We start from the raw sequence: 22,429 nt of genomic DNA, 5'->3' as shown, positions 1-22,429 counted from the left end.
AGGAAATGATTACGGTTTAACGCAAGTATGAATAGTCGAAAAATCATGTCGGCACGCCTTTAAACGCACACACACACACACATTATATATATATATATATATATATATATATATATATATATTGTTGTGTAGTATCGTTCGGTTTTTAATGACCACGCGGTCACAAACTGTTACAACGTTGAGCATTTCTCGCAGCTAGCTCAGTACGTACACTCTTGACGCCAACTGTACTTGCATTCACAAAGTACGCGCTTTCAGACGGTATAAATGAAACACTGGAAGTTCACATTGCGCAAAGTAGTAAACAAGGAATCGAGGATAAATTAGCTGTCGAGAAACTTGAAGAGACGGGTGCTTCGGGATTGTAACGCAGCGAAACGTAATGTAATGAAAGGTGTAATGCAATGAAGAATAGAAAGAAACCGCACTGCTATCACGCGTTGACATTTCGTTGGAAAATACGGCAATAAGCGCGGTGCAACAGGAAGATATATATACGCCGGTCACGGCAGGAAAATCCCGCTACAACTATTGCGGTCTGTCACACGTGGACTAATGACGGGACGATGTTTACCGAGCGATAAAAAATTATGCTCCAATGTCACTTTCCACTTTGTAAACGATATAGTATATATATTCTTCCACGGTTTCACCGTTTTATCTACCTTCATTCTGTCTTGCAAAAGATCAAGCGTTGTTTTGCATTAGTGGGATTTCTTTCTTTCTTTAAGATTATGACTTTTCGTAGCGCAATGCAATCCCACTAGAGAGTTATATGGTGGCCACTGCATGTGCCTTTTCACTCAGTAAATACATGCTTTCGTACAAGGTACTGTTCAGTAGGAATGTTCGCATGCGTGATATCCGTTATTGACACAGATATCAACCCATAATGTTTGATTGACAGCGGCCATAGCCCGATATCCGAACTGACTTCTTTGCCATAGCGCTGCGGTATATGTAGTGCTGATCGAGGTGTAGTTCAAATTGCCAGAAAAAGAAAACTAGAGAAACCCCTTGTTTTCTTTTGTTCTTTCGTTCCCGCAGACATGGCGCCTCCATGGTTGGGTACCGAACCAGCGACCTGGAGGCGTTATAGGAACGATACTCCATGGTTGGGTACCGAACCAGCGACCTGGAGGCGTTATAGGAACGATACGCCGTAGGAACCGAACGTTGGTAGTTGCGAACACTTTAGCATTTCCACTCCTCGTTTTATAACGCGAATGCCGCGGTAATTGACTCGCCTCTAAGACGTTGTAACGTTATCGGACTACTAAGATAGCTTTGCTACGAAGCTTAAACTGAACGATTCGCTCTGCCTCTCAGGACTAAACTACGGTTGCAACGTGTCGAATGCTAGCTTTGACAACTTGAGAGAGCGACTTCACATCTCGCAATAACGCGGACGCGTGCCAACAAGCCTCTGCAAGGGCTGCGTGGATGCGAACGAGCAAAATTCAAGAGCGTGCCCGGAAAGAAAAACTTAAGAAGTAAAATAAAACGCGAACGTAACAGCTGACAGCGCACGGCCGGTGCGCGGGTTTTCACGGAGAACGCGTGGCGCTTAGAACGAAAAACGTTGCGAAAAAGAGCCTCCAACAACAGCCTTCAACAGCCTTTGCCATCATATCTTCTTTCATTCGATGTGCGGAAAGCTTTGGCCTAAAAGCGCTTCAATGGAATCGAAGATCTAAAGAAGCAGGGAACGGGGAAACTTACCTTGGGGATGGCGTCTTCTTTTGGCGAAGCGAGGACCACCAAAATCAAAACCACAGGGGAAAAAAAAACAAACTTCTAAAAAACACCACCACAAAACGCGAGCACAAACCGCAGAAAATCCGCTGACGAGGCGCCCGGTGTACGAGTGCTGGGGGCGAACAGAAAAAAAGTAGCAGACGACACGCGCAGCGCGAGTTCGTCTGCTTTCACGCCGTCTGCAACACGGCACACGGGCGACCACCGGCTTGCCCGGACGACTTTGGTGCTGCACACGCACCGATCCGACGTAGCTATCGGTCCAACCGTCGAGACGATTCGCACTGTCACACGCTCGAGAGCGAGAAAAAGCACCACTGCGCCGACGGCGAAGACAGAACGAGCGAATTCAAGCCGCACCGAGCCACACACGCTTCGACGTCCGCAAAAAAAAGCGGGTTCGAACGAAACACCGCCGTCCCAGGCGCGCCACGTTTGCAAGCCACTGGGGCGGCCCTACTACACTCCGTATCGAGCGCTCTCTCGCTTGCACGCTTTTTCCGCGTGTCAAGCAACAGGCGCAACTGGGGAGCGGCTTTCGGACAGCCTTTTTTTCTCTTTTCTTCTCGTTTTTGTTTCTCCACCACGTGCGTCCGCATCGGCCAGCGCCGAAGCTTGCGTTGCCGCCGTCGCTAGTTCGCAGACACTCCGGCAGATGGCGCCACCAACCTCGTTGCCGGCGCTCGTATCTCTGACACGTGCAAGCGGTGCGCGAGATTCAAGTCGAGGGATTCATTTTGCATGAGCACGGTGTACCCGCCTTAAGCCGCTTGGTCAGAGATCACGGGCGGGTCTAAACGGCTGATAACGGCCCCTTTCTTTTCTTTATACTTGAGTCACACGGCGTAGTTGGACTTTCAAGACCCTTTTTACGGCGCCGTGTTTTTCTTTTCATTTACTGAAAGGCTTCCCGTTTCAGGTATGGTTATTGATGACGGCCTCTGCACTTTTTTTTTTTCTTCGGCTTCTTTTTTGTTAGCGCTTGCACACTTGTAGGGCTGCCCAACCGCCGCGCTGCTTCAGTGGCTATGCAGAAATTATCGTGCTGAGCACGACATAGCGGATTCAATTCTGTGTGGAGCAGCGTGACGGAACATAGAAAAGAGATTTGTTGGGGCCATCAAGAAATTTAAGTCACCTAAGTTTCCTTTCATAACAAGGTGATACAGTCTACCATCGAGATAGAAAAAAAGAAAGTTCCGTCCGTCCGTCCGTCCGTCCATCCGTCTGTCTGTCTGTCTGTCTGTCTGTCTGTCTGTCTGTCTGTCTGTCTGTCTGTCTGTCTGTCTGTCTATCTATCTATCTATCTATCTATCTATCTATCTATCCGTCCGTCCATCTGTCTGTCTGTCTGTCTGTCTGTCTGTCTGTCTGTCCGTCCGTCCGTCCGTCCGTCCGTCTGTCTGTCTGTCTGTCTGTCTGTCTGTCTGTCTGTCTGTCCGTCTGTCTGTCTGTCTGTCTGTCTGTCTGTCTGTCTGTCCGTCCGTCCGTCCGTCCGTCCGTCCGTCCGTCTGTCTGTCTGTCTGTCTGTCTGTCTGTCTGTCTGTCTGTCTGTCTGTCCATCTGTCTGTCTGTCTGTCTGTCTGTCTGTCTGTCTGTCTGTCTGTCCGTCCGTCCGTCCGTCCGTCCGTCCGTCCGTCCGTCTGTCTGTCTGTCTGTCTGTCTGTCTGTCTGTCTGTCTGTCTGTCTGTCTGTCTGTCCATCTGTCTGTCTGTCTGTCTGTCTGTCTGTCTGTCTGTCTGTCTGTCTGTCTGTCCGTCCGTCCGTCCGTCCGTCCGTCCGTCCGTCCGTCTGTCTGTCTGTCTGTCTGTCTGTCTGTCTGTCTGTCTGTCCGTCCGTCCGTCCGTCCGTCCGTCCGTCTGTCTGTCTGTCTGTCTGTCTGTCTGTCTGTCTGTCTGTCTGTGTGATATCCTTGACATATCGCTGCAGAGCGATAATCCTATGGTTTCGCCGCAAGATATGCTTTTCGCGCTAGAATGCACCAAAATGAACGCGTGAGGGAAACCGACATACCTATACACCATTCGACAGCTCTTATTGGCTCAGAGGGGGACGTATACCATTTCTGATTGTCTCGAACGACAAAACATGGCGCATTCAAGCAGTGTTCTGAGAGAACGCTCGGCTCGGTGACTACATCAATGGAGGTGGGGTGTACTAAAATAGACGGAGGGGAAATGCAAAAAGAAGAAAAGACCGTGACATATAAAAATTTTCGTCAGGGTTACGAAATGATTAGCGTTGTGAACGTTACCCTGGAGAACAATGGCAAGCCACCACTCACAGGAGGGTTTTGCATCAAGCGTTTCCATTTATCGCTTTCTTTCTCTCTCTCTCTCTCTCTTTTTAATTCAGGGAGATCTATCTCACGAGCAACCTTTACCTCGGGAGCCAAACATACGGGAATAGGGAAATCGTTCTGGCCGCCATTGTTACATCTCGCCTCCGCGGTTGATGTTAGTGTCACCCGTCCAATAAATCATCGTGTCAGCGGGACCATTTTTCTTACGCCTACGTCCGAAAGTGAGTTTCTTTTTTTCCGTTCTTAATTGTTTGAGTAACAAATCAGCCGCTGGCGAGGATGACATTAAAGTCCAGCCTATTAAATCAGTTGCTCACATAATCTGTGGTCCGCTGGAGTACATCTGCAACAGTACTTTATCCACTGGAATTTTTCCTGAAAAATTGAAAATAGCTAGGGTCGCTGCAATCTTTAAGGGAAGGAAACACAACGACTTGAATGGTTATAGACCAATTTCGGTATTTCCTGTATTTTCAAAAGTCGCTGAACGTATTATATATAAGCGTCTAAATAGTATTTTGCTGGATAAAGGCGTTATCTCCGATAAGTAATATGGTTATCAGAAGGATAAATCAACCGAAATGGTATTATTAAGAGTCAGAAATACAACTACAAATAATAGCAAAGAAAAAACCTTACCGTTGGTATATTCTTAGACATTCGCAAGGCCTTTTATAGCATAAAACATAACATATTACTATAGAGAAACTCCAAGTATATGGCGTTCGAGGCATATCATTAGAACTCATGCATAGCTACCTTGAATTTCGATTTCAGTATACATCCTTGGAAGGGTACAGTTCTGAAAAGAGCATTATTGAATACGGGGTACCACAAGGCTCCATTTTATGGCCGTTATTATTTATTATTTGCATATATGACATAACAAACGTTTTACTAACAGATGAAATAACAGTGTACGCTGATGGCACTAATGTCACTTTTTCCGGAGTGAGACCGTCACGAAGTAGAAGTTATCGCTACTCGTTGGTTACTAGAACTTAGCAAGTGGCCATATCTAATTAAACTTGACTTAAACGCACAAAAAATTAAGTTTAGAGCTTTTAATTCAAAGAATAAGCAAACAGATTACGACGTAATACTTTTCTATTCTGAATCGCAACTTGAACATGTCTGAAGCCATTTGTTTCTTGGTGTTGCATTTCGAAAAAACCTAAGCTGGACCGAGCACATAAATAAGGTACGCACTAAGGTTGCACGATCTGTTGGCTTGCTACAACGGATCCGATGCTCTGTGCCTGTCAGGCTCCTGTACTTTTCGTTTGTACATTCACATCTCAGCTACTGCCTCTTAGTATGCAGAAATGGTAATAAAACTGACATAGAAAAAATGGCGGGATTACAACGCCCAGCTGTTCGGTTCCTTCACTCCTCAAAACAACACATAGGACTTTCTATATTAATGATGCGCTACTACATTCTTCATCTTAGAGGATCTTACAAAACAAAGATCTGCATACGGCTATTTAATGAGGTATCCAGCAACTTAATCAATTTTGAAAGCGTTACCTTAGTAGAGACACAGGATACAGCCTGCGTCGCAGTTCAATAGCAATGAGAAAAGCAAGGACGAAATATGGCCTGCAAACTATCGAATATGAAACTATGTGTTTATGCAATGCGTACCTTAACATCGTTGACGAGGCTAGAAATTGTGAAAGAATTCACAAATTTAAAGGTGCAATACTAAACATGCTATTTTCTGATCACATCCTGTTTAAGAAATGTTAATGGAGTTTTAAATTGTTCGATGCTAATAGTGGCGTTAAAATGTTACACTCTAAATGTATAACTTATGCCTGTAACAGAACGTCCTTGTTTTTTCTTGCAGTGCTGCACAAATTTCTTTACTTTCTATTTTACAGACATTTTATTGACGCTTTGCAGCGAGCTTAAAAATTGTGCTCTAAGTGTTTTCTGTTTTATTACTTGTTGTATTTGGTTTTAGTAGCATTGATAACTATATCAAGTATAGTATAGCAGTATAATATAGCAGTATTGATATAGTATAGTATTGATATATATATATAGTATAGTATAGTAGTATTAACATTGGTAGTAGTATATAGAAGTATTGACATTTGTAAACTGCCATTTCTGCTGCTTCAGCGAGGTGAAGGCCTTAGTCCGGAGGTTTGCGCGCTACTTTTGCCTCCCCTTGCGGGCAAACCATGCATTTGTTTTGGCCAAATTAAGAAAAAGAAAAAAAAACGTTCACAACTGCTTCAAACTGCTGTTCGGACAGCGAAGACATCTTTTCAACGCTGCGTAACGCCGAAAGGCCAGCGTTTCCAGCGGCAAAACCCGGAAGAAAGCGCGGGACAAGAGCGTCCGCGCGCCTTGTTACGAACTTGTACCGCTGCACCACGATTACGGCTTTGTGGTCCCGTAGCGCTCGTCACCCGTTTCGTGACAGAGCGTTGGTAGCGATGACTCCGAGCCTGGCGTCGATGAGAATAACAAAAGGGACTTTATACATTATATACAGGTTATCATACAGGACATGAACGGGTCGGCACTGGGGCCGAGTGCTCACAACAAACGCGACTGTTCTCGCACGACGACGTCCGGCGAAAACGCGTTACACATCTCACCCCAGTCGGGAGCGACACACTCTCCCGGTGGGGTCGGCAGATCCTGTTTTCGAGCGGCGTGTCGCTGCTTTTATAATCCCCGAGGCCCATTGTCACTCAAACGGCCCAATACAAAGTCAGCACACGACGGTCGTCCGAGGGGTCCAACCAGCGACCGCGCTGGCCACCCGGTTCAAAGTTCGCGCGCGCGGTGACCTCCAGGCAAGGGAGGTGCGGCGCCGGGCTGGCGGGCACACGCGGACACGTCTAAACACGCTGCTCGCCGAGGCTTCTCCCGCACGACGGCGCAGCATCTTGTCTTGTGAAGGGAGAATTATGGCGCTCGCAGGATAGATTCCGCATCTTGCAGATTCGGAATCCGGGCTTGTGGTAATGGCACAACAGCATCCCCGCCCTCAGATAAGGCGCCGGGAAGACGAGCTGCCTCCACGTGGCTCGGATGCCAGGCGCGCACGTTCGTCAGGCTCGTCCAAGTTCACGTCCAGTGTCGGGACGCCAGGTAACATCACGTGCCCAGGTCCGACTCGCCAGGACAGGAGCTCTGCTCACCACGTCGTCGCCAAGGCACCTTGACCAGCTCCGCTCGGGTCGTTCCTAAGACCTTGCTTCTCGCCACTGGTCCCGCTTGGTCGTTCTGCAGCTTGCAAAACCGACCGGCAAAAGGCAACACCCAACACGAACAAGTGCCCTCTGTCTCCCGTCAAACACCAGACAAGGCCATAATTCAAATCAACCTAACTAAATTGCTATCCCCCTTTTGCTCCCGCTGCAACAGGAGGCAGGTGTACGATCCAGTACACAAGGCTCAAACAACCAGTTTTCAAATTATCAACGCAACAAAATAGAAACAATTATTAATCATCAATAATAATTACAAATAGAATGGTCCCCTTGAAATCACTTGGACCGAAAACATACTTCTGAGGAAGCAAATGAGGCCATTCATTTCTCCCGGCGATATTTTCGCGGAATCCGAAGCTGCTTATATTTGCGACCCTGCTTATCCGTGTAGCGGCGGTACAATAAGCCAGATTCCTTGCCAAATGAAACCTCCTTTTTTTTCACTCCCCGTTTGACGCTCTTCCTCAGATCGGCTAGTGAACAATCTTCCTGTTGTTCGCGAATCCGAGTTTCCCTTTCAACTGCAGCCTGCTCCTGCCAGCTGGCGGAAACCGGAGCGAGTGTGGAGCCCGCGTCGCCTAATTGCGGCGTCGAGTCTATATCGCGGCTAGCACTGCACGCGTCACTCCCACTCACTTCCAGGACCCGCTCGTCTAGGCCAGCCTCCGAGCTCTGCCTCTCCCGTGACTGCTCGCCACTCAAGTTACCCTGATCAGTCCGTGTGCCGCACCGCCTTTCGCTCACCGACGCTAAGTCAAGTTCCCTCGACAGCGGGCGCGCTTTGGATCGCGTGGGGGCCATGTACGCCACGTCGGCAAAGAATGATTTGCCCTGATCCCTCAGCAGCTGCTCCGAACTATTTGAGAAGAGGTAGGAAAATTGCTCCGGGAGGGCGGCTGACACAGCGGCTTCGGTGTTAAGTTTCCCAAACTCTCCTTCAATGATAACCGTTGCGATCGGTAAACAGACACTCTCCTTCTCGGCCACTTGCCGTATCCTAACGCACTCTCCCGTAAAATCACTCGAGGAGACGAAAGACGGGTGAACAACGTCCATAGTTGCTGCAGAGTCCCGCAGTGCTCGGCACTTCTTGCCGTTTACCTTAATTTCCTGCACATAGGGCTCCAATAGACGTATGTTTTTGCGAGTTTCCTGTATCGTTGCAAAAGCAATTCTCTCTGGGCAGCTTGCAGCGATGTGCCCTTGCTTTTTGCAATTGTAGCAGGTTAACGGTTTCCGTTTTTTAAAAGAACGCGTCATTTCGTTTCGCTGTTTCGGACCATCGTCATCATTCTGAGATGCATTCTGTCCAACCCTTACAGTTTCTTTGGGAAGGGACTCGTCGTCCCGAAACTCGCCACGCGTGATTTCCTTCCGTTCGTCGGGCTTCCCGTAAAACCCATCTCTTCTATCTGCTTTTTCTATGCGCACTGCCTTGCTGTGCAAGCTGCGGCGGGTATAATACTCTTCCGCTAACTCTGCTGCCTTGTTTAGCTTAACCTCCTTTAGCCTATCTTGCAGCCAGAGCCGGACATCCTCATCAATGCAACGGTAGAACTGCTCCAACGCGATGCATTCGACAATTTTGTCGCGGTCGTCGTACACCTCTTCGCCCTTCAGCCATTCCACCAGGTCGGCTTTTAGACGAAACGCGAAGTCAACATTCGACTCCTTACCCTTTTTTGCATACCGGAACCTCTGCCGGAAAGCTTCGGGCGACAATTTGTACTTCCGCAGTAGCGCTTCCTTCACATCACTGTAGCTCTCAAACGCCTCTTTCGATAAGCAAGTTATTACGTCTGATGCCTCCCCAGGAAGCAACGCTAACAGATTCTGTGCCCAAAGGGATCGCTCAATGCTATTCCGTTCGCACACGTGCTCAAATTTCACGAGGTATTTGGCCATATCCTCTCCGACGACAAAGGGTGGAAGTTGATCGCGTATTCTTGGAACATTAGAAGTGAGACTAGGCGCTGGCGAGCTATTTCGGGTCTCCAACTCTTTCATTTTAAGCTCGTGCTCACGAATCTCTCTCCTTTCCTCCATGCAACGTTCCTTCTCCCTCTTTTCCTCTTCGCGACGTTGCTGTTCTCTCCTTTCCTCCTTTTCCTCCTCGCGACGTTGCTGTTCTCTCCTTTCCCGCTCGCAACGTTCCTTCTCCTCCCTTTCCCGACGTTCATTGATATCCGCCCAGGCCTCTGCGGCTTCCTCCGCCGTTACGTCCCCAGTCCTCATGACCTCAAGGATCGCATTCTTTCTTTTAGTTGAGCCCAACTCAATGCCCAACTCCTCACAAATTTCGAGAAGTTCCTTCACCTTGTACTTCTCCATCGTTCACACTGTCCTCCTGCTGTTTACCCTTTTTAAATATACCTGCCGTACGCTACTATAACACTACTAGTAACACATATGCAAGTATATCACACACTGCCCTGTTTACCCCCTCAGCATCCCCTGGTTTTCAAAACACTCTTACTAGGCTTGAAACACCCAAGGTTATCACAATGCAACACCAAATCCTTCCCTAAGCTACTATAACCTGTGTCAGAGAAAGTCTGGTGTTTGAGGTAAACTTCAGGCACTCACCGCGCCGAGGTAGCTGATGCCGGTCAATCCCGTAGCTGCCATCCAGTGTTACGAACTTGTACCGCTGCACCACGATTACGGCTTTGTGGTCCCGTAGCGCTCGTCACCCGTTTCGTGACAGAGCGTTGGTAGCGATGACTCCGAGCCTGGCGTCGATGAGAATAACAAAAGGGACTTTATACATTATATACAGGTTATCATACAGGACATGAACGGGTCGGCACTGGGGCCGAGTGCTCACAACAAACGCGACTGTTCTCGCACGACGACGTCCGGCGAAAACGCGTTACACATCTCACCCCAGTCGGGAGCGACACACTCTCCCGGTGGGGTCGGCAGATCCTGTTTTCGAGCGGCGTGTCGCTGCTTTTATAATCCCCGAGGCCCATTGTCACTCAAACGGCCCAATACAAAGTCAGCACACGACGGTCGTCCGAGGGGTCCAACCAGCGACCGCGCTGGCCACCCGGTTCAAAGTTCGCGCGCGCGGTGACCTCCAGGCAAGGGAGGTGCGGCGCCGGGCTGGCGGGCACACGCGGACACGTCTAAACACGCTGCTCGCCGAGGCTTCTCCCGCACGACGGCGCAGCATCTTGTCTTGTGAAGGGAGAATTATGGCGCTCGCAGGATAGATTCCGCATCTTGCAGATTCGGAATCCGGGCTTGTGGTAATGGCACAACAGCCTTAGCCGTAAAGCCGTGTGCGTTTGCGCCCGATGCGGTACCCCTATCTCGCTGACGCGTGCTGACGCGCGCTGACGCGTGTTGACGCGTGCTAGCGCGTGCTGACGCGTGCGAAAGCGAGGGACGTTCCAAACTGCAGGAGGGCGCCCGGTCATGACGACCGAGTACATGACGATAAACGTCAGGCGAGGCGGCAGCAGTTACCCGAGGAAATACAGTGCGGCATACCGGTATACCGCTTACAGCGGACTGACGTCTGCCATCCGGGGGGACGTTGTGCTATGCGTTACCCAACGCGCGAGCGAGAGAAGAAATCACTCAAAGCGACGCAGCGCGCGTGACGAGAATCCCTCGCTTTTGTTGTGCGCCCACACTTTTATACAGCGTTAGATATGCTCGTCGCCCGCAGTCACGGAAAGACCGTGACTGCGGGCTCCGTAAGGACCAGATCGTCGGAGGCAGCGGAAGAAACGGCAATCGCATTGGCTGTAATCAACGGTCGGCAACAATACAGAACAATAATCAGCGACTCGAAGACGGTTATTAGGAACTTCACAAAGGGCTGGGTCTCCACCAAAATCCTGAACCGCAGAGCAGAAGACTTTAAAAACGGCAAAATTACACCCAAATACCTCAAATGGATCCCGGCACATATGGGAGAAGTTACCATGGATGCCCCTCCCAACCTCAACGAGAAGGCCCACCGAGCCACGCGCAAACTAACCCACCGCGGCAAGGACAGTGACGGCCCAACACCCCACAACCCCCGGGGAAGGGGGAAGGACTGCGGCGGAGGAGATGGAGAAGACGGAGGAGGCGACGACGACGAAGAAGCGATAAAAGACGACAGGGACAGACTGGTCACGTACCACGACATACCGACACACTACACGAAACAAAGAGAAGCATACCCACAACCTAGCAAACAACTCGACAGGTCTCAAGAAACAGATTGGAGAAGGTTGCAAACCAGAATGTTCCGAAACCGAGTACACTTAAACAGAATAAATTCATCACAATACCCAGACGCGAGCTGCAAGCTCTGCAAACACGAATACGCAGACGTGGCACACATCTTATGGAAGTGCACACAGATCAGATCAGTATATGTAGAGGACACGATAGAACCGGACCTTCTCGAGGAGCGATGGCTAAGCGCTCTGACTAGCTCGGAACTTCCCGACCAACTATGGGCTATCCAGTGGGCCCGGGCAGCGGTGGAAAGGCTATGCCTCACCGCGCATAATGCCCGGGTGGCCTGAGCCCGGGCTGGTAACCTTGCAGGTCCTTTTCCAATTGAAGTTTTTTTCTGTCCGGTCCGTCCCCACCTTCCTCGCGAATTTTCATATTTCGCGGTTACCTTAAACAGCAAAGGTATTTTTCGAATGCGGGAATCAAAGGGGCAGGAGGAAGGTACTTGCGGTGGAAGGTGTTGATGTCTAAGCAGATAGAAGCGTTATTTGTACACACTGTTTTGTTAAAGCATTGACTGATTGAACGATTCGTTAACGCGATAATCGATTTGGTTGATTAAACATGCATTCCGGATCGCTGTCCGCAGTACGCCACGTGCGTTTTAGTTCGCGTTCGCATTGGACAAACGAGAAAGCTTCACTTTGCGTTCACACTGGACAGACGACGCGGCAAAAGCGGACGACGCCTTTGCTCGTCCGCCGTTTCTTCCGGTGTCGCCTTCGCTGCGAAAGCGGGCCCCCGCGCTTTTCTCAATATTTTCCGCGTGGCTACGTATGCCATTACGCTCTTTCTCAGGAACAACGTCAGCGAACCGTCAAGCCTGGGGACAAGTTCTTTTTTTTTTCTTTTGCACACTCGAAGTATACGAGCGACGAGTTGCGTAACATTACTTTTGTGAAGCGCCAATGTTTGTATACGCACGAGCGTAAGAACACAAACGCGCACCAACGCACGGTCGTCAACGCATGAAACAATATTTGGAGCTCTATATTCATGATCGGAGCACATATTCTCGCACTACGGCAAGTGACTGATAAACGCCTGGGTTAAATTAATCTCTTGGGTTTTACGTGGCAAACCACGTCATGCGGAACGATTCCCGGTACACCAAGATCCGGCGGGGAATCTATGTGAGCATGAGCGCGCGCGCGCGCACTCACTCACTCACTCACTCACTCACTCACTCACTCACTCACTCACTCACTCACTCACTCACTCACTCACTCACTCACTCACTCACTCACTCACTCACTCACTCACACACACACACACACACACACACACACACACACGCACACACACGCACGCACACGCACACACACGCACACACGCACACACACACACACACACGCACACACACGCACACACGCACACACACACACACACACACACACTAACGCACACGAACACACACACACTACACACACTCACTCACACTCACTCACACACACTTCACACATGCCCACAACACACCGAAACTGCTGTACGCTATTTGCAGACATCAGGGACCTCCTTCCGCGCCTGGCATTGTGATTGGCTGTGGCAAAACGGCGAATTTTTCCGCTCGCCGAGAATCGGTTCCAGAGCGCTCGCTCACACCGCCTGGTTTTTCGCCCGCTTTTGCCGCTTCAACCGCGACGTGAACGTACCCTCAGTGACTTTGCGCTGCAGTCCCTAAAGTTCTGAAAGTCACCAGGAAAAATAAATGAGCGAGACGGATACGCGCTTCGTAACCGACCTGCAAATTACTGAATACGCAAGTATATCCAGTGGAAGGACGTTTCGTAACCAAAATGCAGCTCGGCACAACATTTAGGGAAGGCTGGATTGATAACTAAAACGTAAATGAAAGCTCGGGACTCTGACCTAAAGTTGCTGTTCCTAGGGAAAAATGGACGAACAACAAAGAAGGAAGAAATAGACCGAGGCAGTGCGTTATGTTTCACAATCGTAAAAATGTATAGAAGCATTCTTCCGAACAATCCTCCTCAGTGCTTCAAAAGCGTCTAGACACTAACGTAGAGCTTTCCAACCACCCAAGTTTATAGTAAAGCTGTACCGGTCCCTGCGTGCTGCAATCAACGCATCGCGCAATGTTCACGGTTTCGTGCAACTATTATTTTGCGCTGCTTCCTACGGCAGTCTAGCGTACGCGAGACGTATGAATCATCATAATACTGTACAACTCGCCATTAAACCGCACACACAAGAAAGTGCGTCGTTTTGCATGTGCGCACGTATGCCTTGCCAGCGGTATAGAGTGTAAAGGTCAGCCTTGAGGGCACCAAATTATCAGGTTGTGTAAGCATCGGCAATTCTGAGTAAGCAGTCTTTCAAAGACTCATTTGCGAACGTAGTCCATTGTACTGATGGGTCGCGAATAAGAATGCTCTTGCGGTGAAGGTCACCTTAAGCAACCGCTAACAACCACGACGTATGTCAGCCTATCAAATCCAGTCTTGCTTCGTGGCGGCGGTAAGCTTGGGGAACTTCCTCTTTCTTTTTCTTTCTTTTTGTTTTTTTGCATGCTGTTACTGACAAGCTTACCGTAATAGGTATACCGACAAGCTATAAGCTTGTCGGTATACCTATTACGTTTCACGGAATACCGGGTTACGGAAGACGAGTGCGGTAGTATACAGTAATCATTTTAACACCACTAAGAGCGCTAAAAAAGCATTTCTTTCCGTGTTTACGCACTCAAACACCAATGTTTAACGCCTATTTTCCTCATAACTCACTCGATAATAAAAGTCTTGCGAGAACGCCACCGAACAATAAGAAAGGACACCAATAATGGTGTTGGATAGGTGTCTTTTTTTAAATCTACACCAGCTGTAGCATCCTTTAAGCACCCCGTATGCAAAGTGTTTACGCGAGGGGGACTACCCAAAATAATTTTGTCGAAATTTTCGCAGCTAGTAAAATTGCGTATCGGAGCTGTCTGGAGCAGAAGAAATCGCATTTTGGAGCGGCTTGGAGCAGACTAAATTTCAATCTGGAGTAATTCGGAGCAGACAAAATTCCATTTCGAAGCAGTTTGGAGCAGGCCAATCTGAATTTTGGCAGAATAATGGAATATGGAACATGACAGCGCACTTGGAAACCACAATGAAACAAAGAATAAACCAACACAAATCGCGTATTAGAAGCGCGCTTTGTAGCTATAGCGTACTAGAATATGTATGGTGCAACCTGTGCGGAAGTTGTTTCTACGCCCACTAGCGTGTTCGCTATCATTTAAAGCTGTTTTCGAAGCTACGAAAATTTTATGGACAGGTTCCAAGAGTAACGAAACTATTTTCTCCAGATGCGATCCGATGCAAAGTTCCTTTTCAAATGAAGCAACTTGATTACGAAAAAAAACATTTATTTGAGGAATAATTAGTTTTTATGATAAATAACAATCACATATAAGAATATTTCTTGCTTGTCAATACATTCAGTACCACTGTTTCTTTTCTTTTAAATAGCCACACTGCAATTTCCACGCGGTTTTACTTCACTCTAACCACGTTTACACCCTTTCAGGTGCATGTTGTCCCAGACCAATAGTTGTCATCTGTTTTGCTTGAGTTTACTTTCTCCAAAAGCCTGCGCTCACTAATTTCCTGTCGATAATGCCATGTCTAGCTCATAACGCGCATACCATCCCTGAACTGGAAGTACTGGGTGGGCAGCATTAAAGAAAAGAAAGGCACACAAGATAGATGACGGTTATTGTTTGGGAACAAGATAAACCTCAAAGGGTGCAAATTATGTTTTTTTTTTATGCGAAGCATATTACTAGAGCTCAACCCAGCTCCTCAGGCGCGGCGGTGTCGCCTTCAATACCACGTGACACCGTGACGTCACGACAGAGGAGAAACGGGGCTCCAACTCGCGCCGTCGCTCGCAGCGTCGCGGCGGTATATAAGCAGCTGCGCTTGCCTCTGCTAGACACTCACGAGGTGAGATGCCTCCTGGAGACAGAGCTGCTCGTTGGAATGAGAAGCGAAGGTTGCGGCGTGCTACAGAGACTGATGAAGAGCGGGAAGAACGTCTGGCCAAGCAACGTGCTCAGTATGCGGCTCGGCGACAAGTTACTTACCAAGTTTAGCCACCAATATGCTTCGCATCTGACTAGGCTTAACCAAGCTAAGCCTCAGCCAATTTTTTTTTTTGGTACGTGTGGCAACGAGACAACACATTATGAATCGCCATAATCAACAAACAATCGCCAGACAACACAAACGAGTAATTCCACTGCCACAGCTCAGGGCAACGCTACATATGTTGCGTTTCTGGCCGCATACGACCACGTCTAGTATTATCGAAAGATTGAATTGCTGGTCTCGCAAAGCGCTGGGTTTGCGTGGAAACATCACACAAGCTTCCGAGGAGATTAAATGCGCAGATATCGCGTGCTGCAAGAGCTGAAAGGCGGCTGCCCAGTCTGGCGCAATGGCTAGAGTGGCCGCAGCTTCCACCTGAAGTTCATGGGTTAGGATTCTACCCCGTGCATTTCTTCCGGTTTACGGATGAGCTGCTCTATCCTTCGATTCAGTGTACGCGTGGCAACAAACAGTATAACGTACGAAGGGCTTTTCGCACCTGATTCAAACAGACACCGTTAGGGATAGGTTTCCCAAGGGTATTCACACCCTAACGGAGGAAAGAGAAAAGTAGAAGGCAGGGAGGTTAACCAGAATAAGGTCGGGTTGGCTACCCTACGCCATGGGAATGGGAAAGGGGGAAACAAAGATCACAGGGAGAGAGAGGAGGGAAGGATGTGATCGCTTGGCCGAGCACCCTTAAGATTCTCGGTGATCACTCTTAGAAATGTTTATGGGTATGTGGTCAAACGAAAGTAGAGCAGACGGACGACATGTAAATTATCATACCGCGGCCCGACTCACGAAACCACAAGTAGAACGTGGTTGGTCACTGCAATATAATACCTTAAAGACCACTGTGGTTAAACTCCGTGCCGAAAGATGGCGCCACCAACTCGGGCGATCACTCCTACGCATACGGCAACCCAGCATTGCGTAAGCTCCAATAAGTTTAAAAGCAAGCTGAAACTCTCTACTGACAGAAAAATACCGGGCCAGGCTCACGGTTAAACAAAGGCAATGTGCGCAACATCGATGAATATTTTGTGGGACAAGATAAATCCTAAAAGGTGTAAAACGTTTGTTTGTATAGTCTATCCAAGTTTCCCCTCTAACCGGGAATAGTTCAGGTGACCGTCTAAATGACAGAGTTGCAGGCTCTGACGCTGAAATACTGTAATTTTTCTCCTCCATCAAGGAGACACAATTTATAGCTTTTCATCAGCATTACTGCTGGGAGAGTAAGTTAGTTGCCTCATAAGAAAAGCAGGAATTAACAGCTCCAATTCTTCTTGTTATTTTCATTTTACAGTGCTCGGGAATTGTGACATAAACATTAACTATCTTTGTAGCACCAGTCTTTGCAATAGCAAACACTTCTAAGCAGACGTTTTTCCTAAAGACTCCGTCACATTTCGTTCTTTTTTCTTTATCTTCCCCCAGATGCATTCATTTCAGTTGACGTCACGATATAATTAGAGCATCGTGTTTATTATGGTTGTTGGCTCCTTCCATCTCGTCAAGCTTACTACCCCTAAATTTGGGTTCGTGACTATTCTCGTCAAGAAATGGCTGTCGCATTCATTCTTGTTGATCGTGTTTTCAATCCGGGCAGAAAATTTAGACGTTTCGTTATTATCGGTGAATAATAGTACCCTAAACCATAATGGTTGCAACAAGTACTTCTCGCTTGGGCAAAGCTGTGACCCACAATCTGTACAAATAAATGAACGAATCACTGAGATGAAGCAGTTTCATTGAATTTTTGTGTTCTCTCCGGTAGCATAGAACTAGCAGTGATACAACTCAAACTTCGAATTCAGGCATGGACTTTGCCTGCGGGGGGAAAGGAGACGTGAAAAAGAAGTGCGCCATTAAAAAAAAAATTCTTCTTTCGAAATTCGCCCGCTGCCAGCTACAAATGACAGCGTTTAGGACTAATGGATTTGCACGAAGGAAAGAAATTAATCGGGAACGTTCTAAAGCAGAACAGGAAGAAATAAAAAGAAAACATTTCCGTGTTTTTCGCGCAGCGCTTCGCGGCCCAGAAGCATTCGGTGCAGTTACCGACACGATAAATTAAACAGGGAAGAAATCAAAAACAGGTACAGCGGAAAGCGATGAACAAAGCAGCACACGGCGTGGCGGCGACAGACGAAAAGTCGAAACCAGACTCTGCAGCGGCTTTCAAGAGAGACCGAGTTTAGCAAGACTGTTGCCATCCACGCTGTTTAGTGACTTCAGGCCCCATTGAGTCTCAAGTTGGGCTCCCCCATCACTGCTCCCTCTAGCGGTTGTTAGTGTATTTCCGCTAACGACGACACACCGTTCTTGTCGTCTGCCGCAGCAGTCATGATGGCGGCGGCGTGGCACGTACTACGTCGTCGTCTGCTACGCTGTCGTCTGCAGCGTCCCGCTTTCTCCATGATGCGGTTTCTTGATTTTGCTATCCTTTCTCTCTTTTCTTTTGAAGCTAGCGGCGGGGGCTGCTGCTGCTGCTGCTGTTGTTGCTGCTGGCGTTCATCGGAACGACCTGTTTCACTGCTCGCGAGGCGACAGGGCGGCGAAGCTATTTTGTTTTCTCACTCTCGCGCCGCGCACACGTTGCTCTCGAAGCGTCATTGATTGCCGACGACGCGGCGTGCGTATCTAGGTTGGCTTCCGTAGCCGACGCGGCCACCACCGCCCTCTACCCCTCCCCCCCCCCCCCCAAGAGAATATGCCGCGCAATGGAACTCTCTCGTCTCGGGGAAGGAAAAGTGTGCAGCGTTGCCGAAGCTTCGTGACTCGCCGCAGTCAATCAGGAGAGGCGAAACGTGGCGTCTCTATCTTGTCTTTATGATGCTAATAGCATTCTTCTCATTGTCAGCCCAGTTTTCTTTTCCGGCCGTTTAACTGTCTAAACGAAAAAAAACGGTCCCATCGCGAAGATGTGCATGTCTAAAAAAATGTGCAGCCTAAAAAATGTGAGCCGTTCCCGTGGGTATGCGCCCCTTTGTATGCGCATGCAACTCTTTCTGACGACGCCAAATTGCATATGTGCCTGCAGGTGTGTGCCGTTCAGTACGTGCCTCCGGGGCCACTGGGTATATGCGACTGAATATGCGCTATTGGGTAAGGTTCCACTATACGTATGTGCCACTGTTCAACGAACCTCTTCGATGCCAATTTGGGTCACTGGGTATCTGCCACTCGGCTTCCGTACGCTTCGCGGCGGCGCCACCAGATGGCGGAGTGTCCAGAGAGAAGCGCTATATAAGCAGCCCGGTCGCAGTGCACGCTTTATGCGCGACACGTTTCCGCTATTCGCATACTCAAATACTCAACACAATGCGTTGGCGGGCTAGTAGGTGCGAATCCATGAATGCTTAGTTTAGCGCAAAACAACAGACACAAGAAAGATGACAGGACAAGGCGCTACTCTCAACTGACATCATTTTATTGCGTCACTCCTTTATAGACAGCTGAAACTAGAGGAACATGCGCAGTGAGCACCATGTGGTGGAGCCACCAACATCCGATCACAAGAGCGCACTCATGCGACAGAATCCAAAAAATCATATTCAGCGCTGTACAAGGTTAAGGAAGGCACACTAATGCACTGTGACCCCAATGACTGACTGAAGAATGCTTCCGATAACTCTCCGACGGTGGTGTCACGGCTCTTTTTCGAAATCGTGGTATCGCGAAACATGGGTTTGCACTTGCATATTGTACAATGCTGAGCCAAATGGGAACCTGTGCCTGTTGGTATGGATAGCTCATGTTCTCTAAGGCGCTCGTTAACACAGCGGCCTGTGTGCCCTACATACACTTTGCCACATGACAAGGGAATCTTATATACCACACCGACGCAGATACTCATCGCGGATGAGTTCCGCCCAAATTTTTTTAACTTGAAAACAAAAAGAGTGAGGCCATAGAAGAATTGTCGCATAATTATGAGCTGTTTGAAACTGCTATGACTTCTTAACTAGGATAAAGCTTTAGGTGGTGACGAACCTCGATTACAATGTACGCGAACCGTTAAAATTATTCTACATGCGCTGAATCGATCTGAAATGCATTTGTTTAACTGTAAGAGGAAATGACGGGGGTGTTCGAATGGTGGAATTTACGAATCGAAACGAATACGAATACGCCAGAAAAACGACAGATTTTCGAACATCAAATAAAATAACGTATACGTTCTCTGCTTTCAATGCAATTGTCATATAAAGATCATGTGGCGTGCGTCCAGTGAAAAAGTAGGATTAGTTTCATCACGTGATGATCGAATGTTATTCTGCTTCAGAACTGGACGCTGGAGCTTGTACATGAAGAACGAGTGAAAGGATACCGTATACAGCATTGGTGTTACAACTTCAGCTTTGATGCACCTAGAGTCCGCTGCTCGTCGAAGGAACGAAATGTGCTGCTGTCGCGGTCCCACATATCTTTAAAGGGTCGGAAAATCGATGAGATTGCACAGATGAAAGACATTACTTTGTTGAAATGACGAAACAAGTTTGTGAACTCCCTAAAGGCAAGGCATCCGGTTAATTGTATGACTGAAAATTATTGAATTTAACTTACCTACTTCGGGTGTTCTCTCGGCAAATGGTGCCCGTGCCTCTGCGCAGCAGCTTTCTCTTCCCAGCACTACAATCATTCGGAGAGATCATTACTTGGATCTATATTTCTTCCTGCAGACTCCTGTAAGCGTAGTTATTACTTTATATTAGAACAGAAAGGAATATTCGACAACTTCAAGCAGCGAATACCGAATCCACTAGGAATCGATTAACAAGCAATATTGTAAATTAAATTATGGGGTCTTACGAGCCGAAACCACTTTCTGATTATGAGACACGGCTTAGTGGAGGCCTCCGGAAATTTCGACCACCTGGGGTTCTTCAACGTGCACCTAAATCTAAGTACACGGGTGTTTTCGCATTTCGCCCCCATCGAAATGCGGCCGCCGTGGCCGGGATTAGATCCCGCGACCTCGTGCTCAGCCACCCAACACCACAGCCACTGAGCAACCACGGCGGGTAACAAGCAATATTGTATTTATACTCGAGAATTCGGACATTCGCAAGCACTTACACACAAGTTATGTCTGATGACTAAACAAGGTGTATTAATTTCTACACGTCCACAGGGACTAGAATATCTTATGTTTAGGGTGATCCTGCAGTGCTCCCTAGGTGACGCACTTCTTATGACAGTTAGAGGGGGCAGCTTATACTAACGTGCGGCACGTATTTTCCTAATTCAGAACTGTGTAATGCTCTTGAGAACATTTGATCGATTACATCCTTGCGACAAATTATGCACTACAATACACTTACACTTACTTATTATACACTACAAAATAGGAGATATTGCACTTTCTGATGGAACCTTGAATGTGGCCCGCTAAAACCATGATTAAGGTTTCAGCACAAGTCTATTTATTTATTTATTTATTTATTTATTTGCCACAAACGCAGAATGGTTGTGGATTAATCGTGCCTATATCACCCAAAAGCCGACCGGCGATTTTTTTCCCCCGAATTCAACTAACGACAGTTTTTGTTGCGATATAAATTATGTGGACACTCAAGGCGCATTTATGCCGTCGCAGTCGCCGTGATGCTCTGTAAGAAGACCAAGGGACGAAAACACCGTCGCCGCGCGCCGTATCCTGTATGCGGGACTGAAAGCAGATGAGGTGAGGTGAAGATCGCGACTCAATCACGCGTGCGCGAGGAAAGCAATCGGAGAGCAAACGCGGCGCCGTCTTCCGTCGCGCGAAAGGCCGTGGCCGGATCGGAGGGAGAGGTGGGGCGCGGCGTTGTGCTCCGGCAGCAACTGCATATTTCACGACCGGGCACAAGGGGAACTGACGATCGCGACTCTTCAGTTATTTATTAAGCTAGAGAGGAGCCAGCACCGATTTATCTATCTAGGCACATACCCAGTGACCCCAAGTTCTTTACTAGGCCAGACAGCAGCCAGTAGTAATTTGACTATCCGGGCACATATTCTGTGACCGAAGTTGTGTATTCGTTCACATACCCAGTGACTCAAGTTCTCTACTAGACCAGACAACAGCCAGTAGTAATTTGACTATCCGAGCACATACCCTGTGACCGAAGTTGTTTATTCGGGCACGTACCCAGAAGCACATACCCAGTGACTCAAATTCTTTACTAGACCAGAGAACAGCCAGTAGTAATCTGACTATCCGGGCACATATTCTGTGAACGAAGTTGTCTCTTCGGGCACCTGCCCAGAAGCACATACCCGGTGACCCAAGTTCTTTACTCGACCAGAAAACAGCCAGTAGTAATTTGACTATCCGAGCACATACCCTGTGACGGAAGTTGTTTATTCGGGCACGTACCCAGAAGCACATACCCAGTGACTCAAATTCTTTACTAGACCAGAGAACAGCCAGTAGTAATCTGACTATCCGGGCACATATTCTGTGACCGAAGTTGTCTCTTCGGGCACCTGCCCAGAAGCACATACCCGGTGACCCAAGTTCTTTACTCGACCAGAAAACAGCCAGTAGTAATTTGACTATCCGAGCACATACCCTGTGACGGAAGTTGTTTATTCGGGCACGTACCCAGAAGCACATACCCAGTGACTCAAATTCTTTACTAGACCAGAGAACAGCCAGTAGTAATCTGACTATCCGGGCACATATTCTGTGACCGAAGTTGTCTCTTCGGGCACCTGCCCAGAAGCACATACCCGGTGACCCAAGTTCTTTACTCGACCAGAAAACAGCCAGTAGTAATTTGACTATCCGAGCACATACC

At 48.2% G+C, this 22,429-nt stretch overlaps 1 protein-coding gene across 4 annotated transcripts in view; it reads right to left on the bottom strand.

The window, feature by feature from the left end:
- The window catches only part of dimm (basic helix-loop-helix family member dimmed), a 627,608-nt gene extending 607,374 nt beyond the window's left edge, over nucleotides 1-20,234 (bottom strand). For 2 of the 4 annotated variants that reach the window (XR_010567290.2, XM_065443608.2), the window contains exon 1: nucleotides 1,723-2,309. The gene's annotated coding sequence lies outside the window, so the exon portion shown is untranslated. Of the gene's footprint in view, nucleotides 1-1,722; nucleotides 2,310-20,210 lie in introns of those variants that run through there. The other 2 variants (XM_070523699.1, XM_065443609.2) reach the window with 2 other exon arrangements.
- Nucleotides 20,235-22,429: the final 2,195 nt, after the last annotated feature.

This window comes from Dermacentor albipictus, chromosome 8, assembly GCF_038994185.2.
Source record: "Dermacentor albipictus isolate Rhodes 1998 colony chromosome 8, USDA_Dalb.pri_finalv2, whole genome shotgun sequence".
Classification (NCBI taxonomy): domain Eukaryota; kingdom Metazoa; phylum Arthropoda; class Arachnida; order Ixodida; family Ixodidae; genus Dermacentor; species Dermacentor albipictus.
This window is presented reverse-complemented; position numbering and strand designations above follow the sequence as displayed.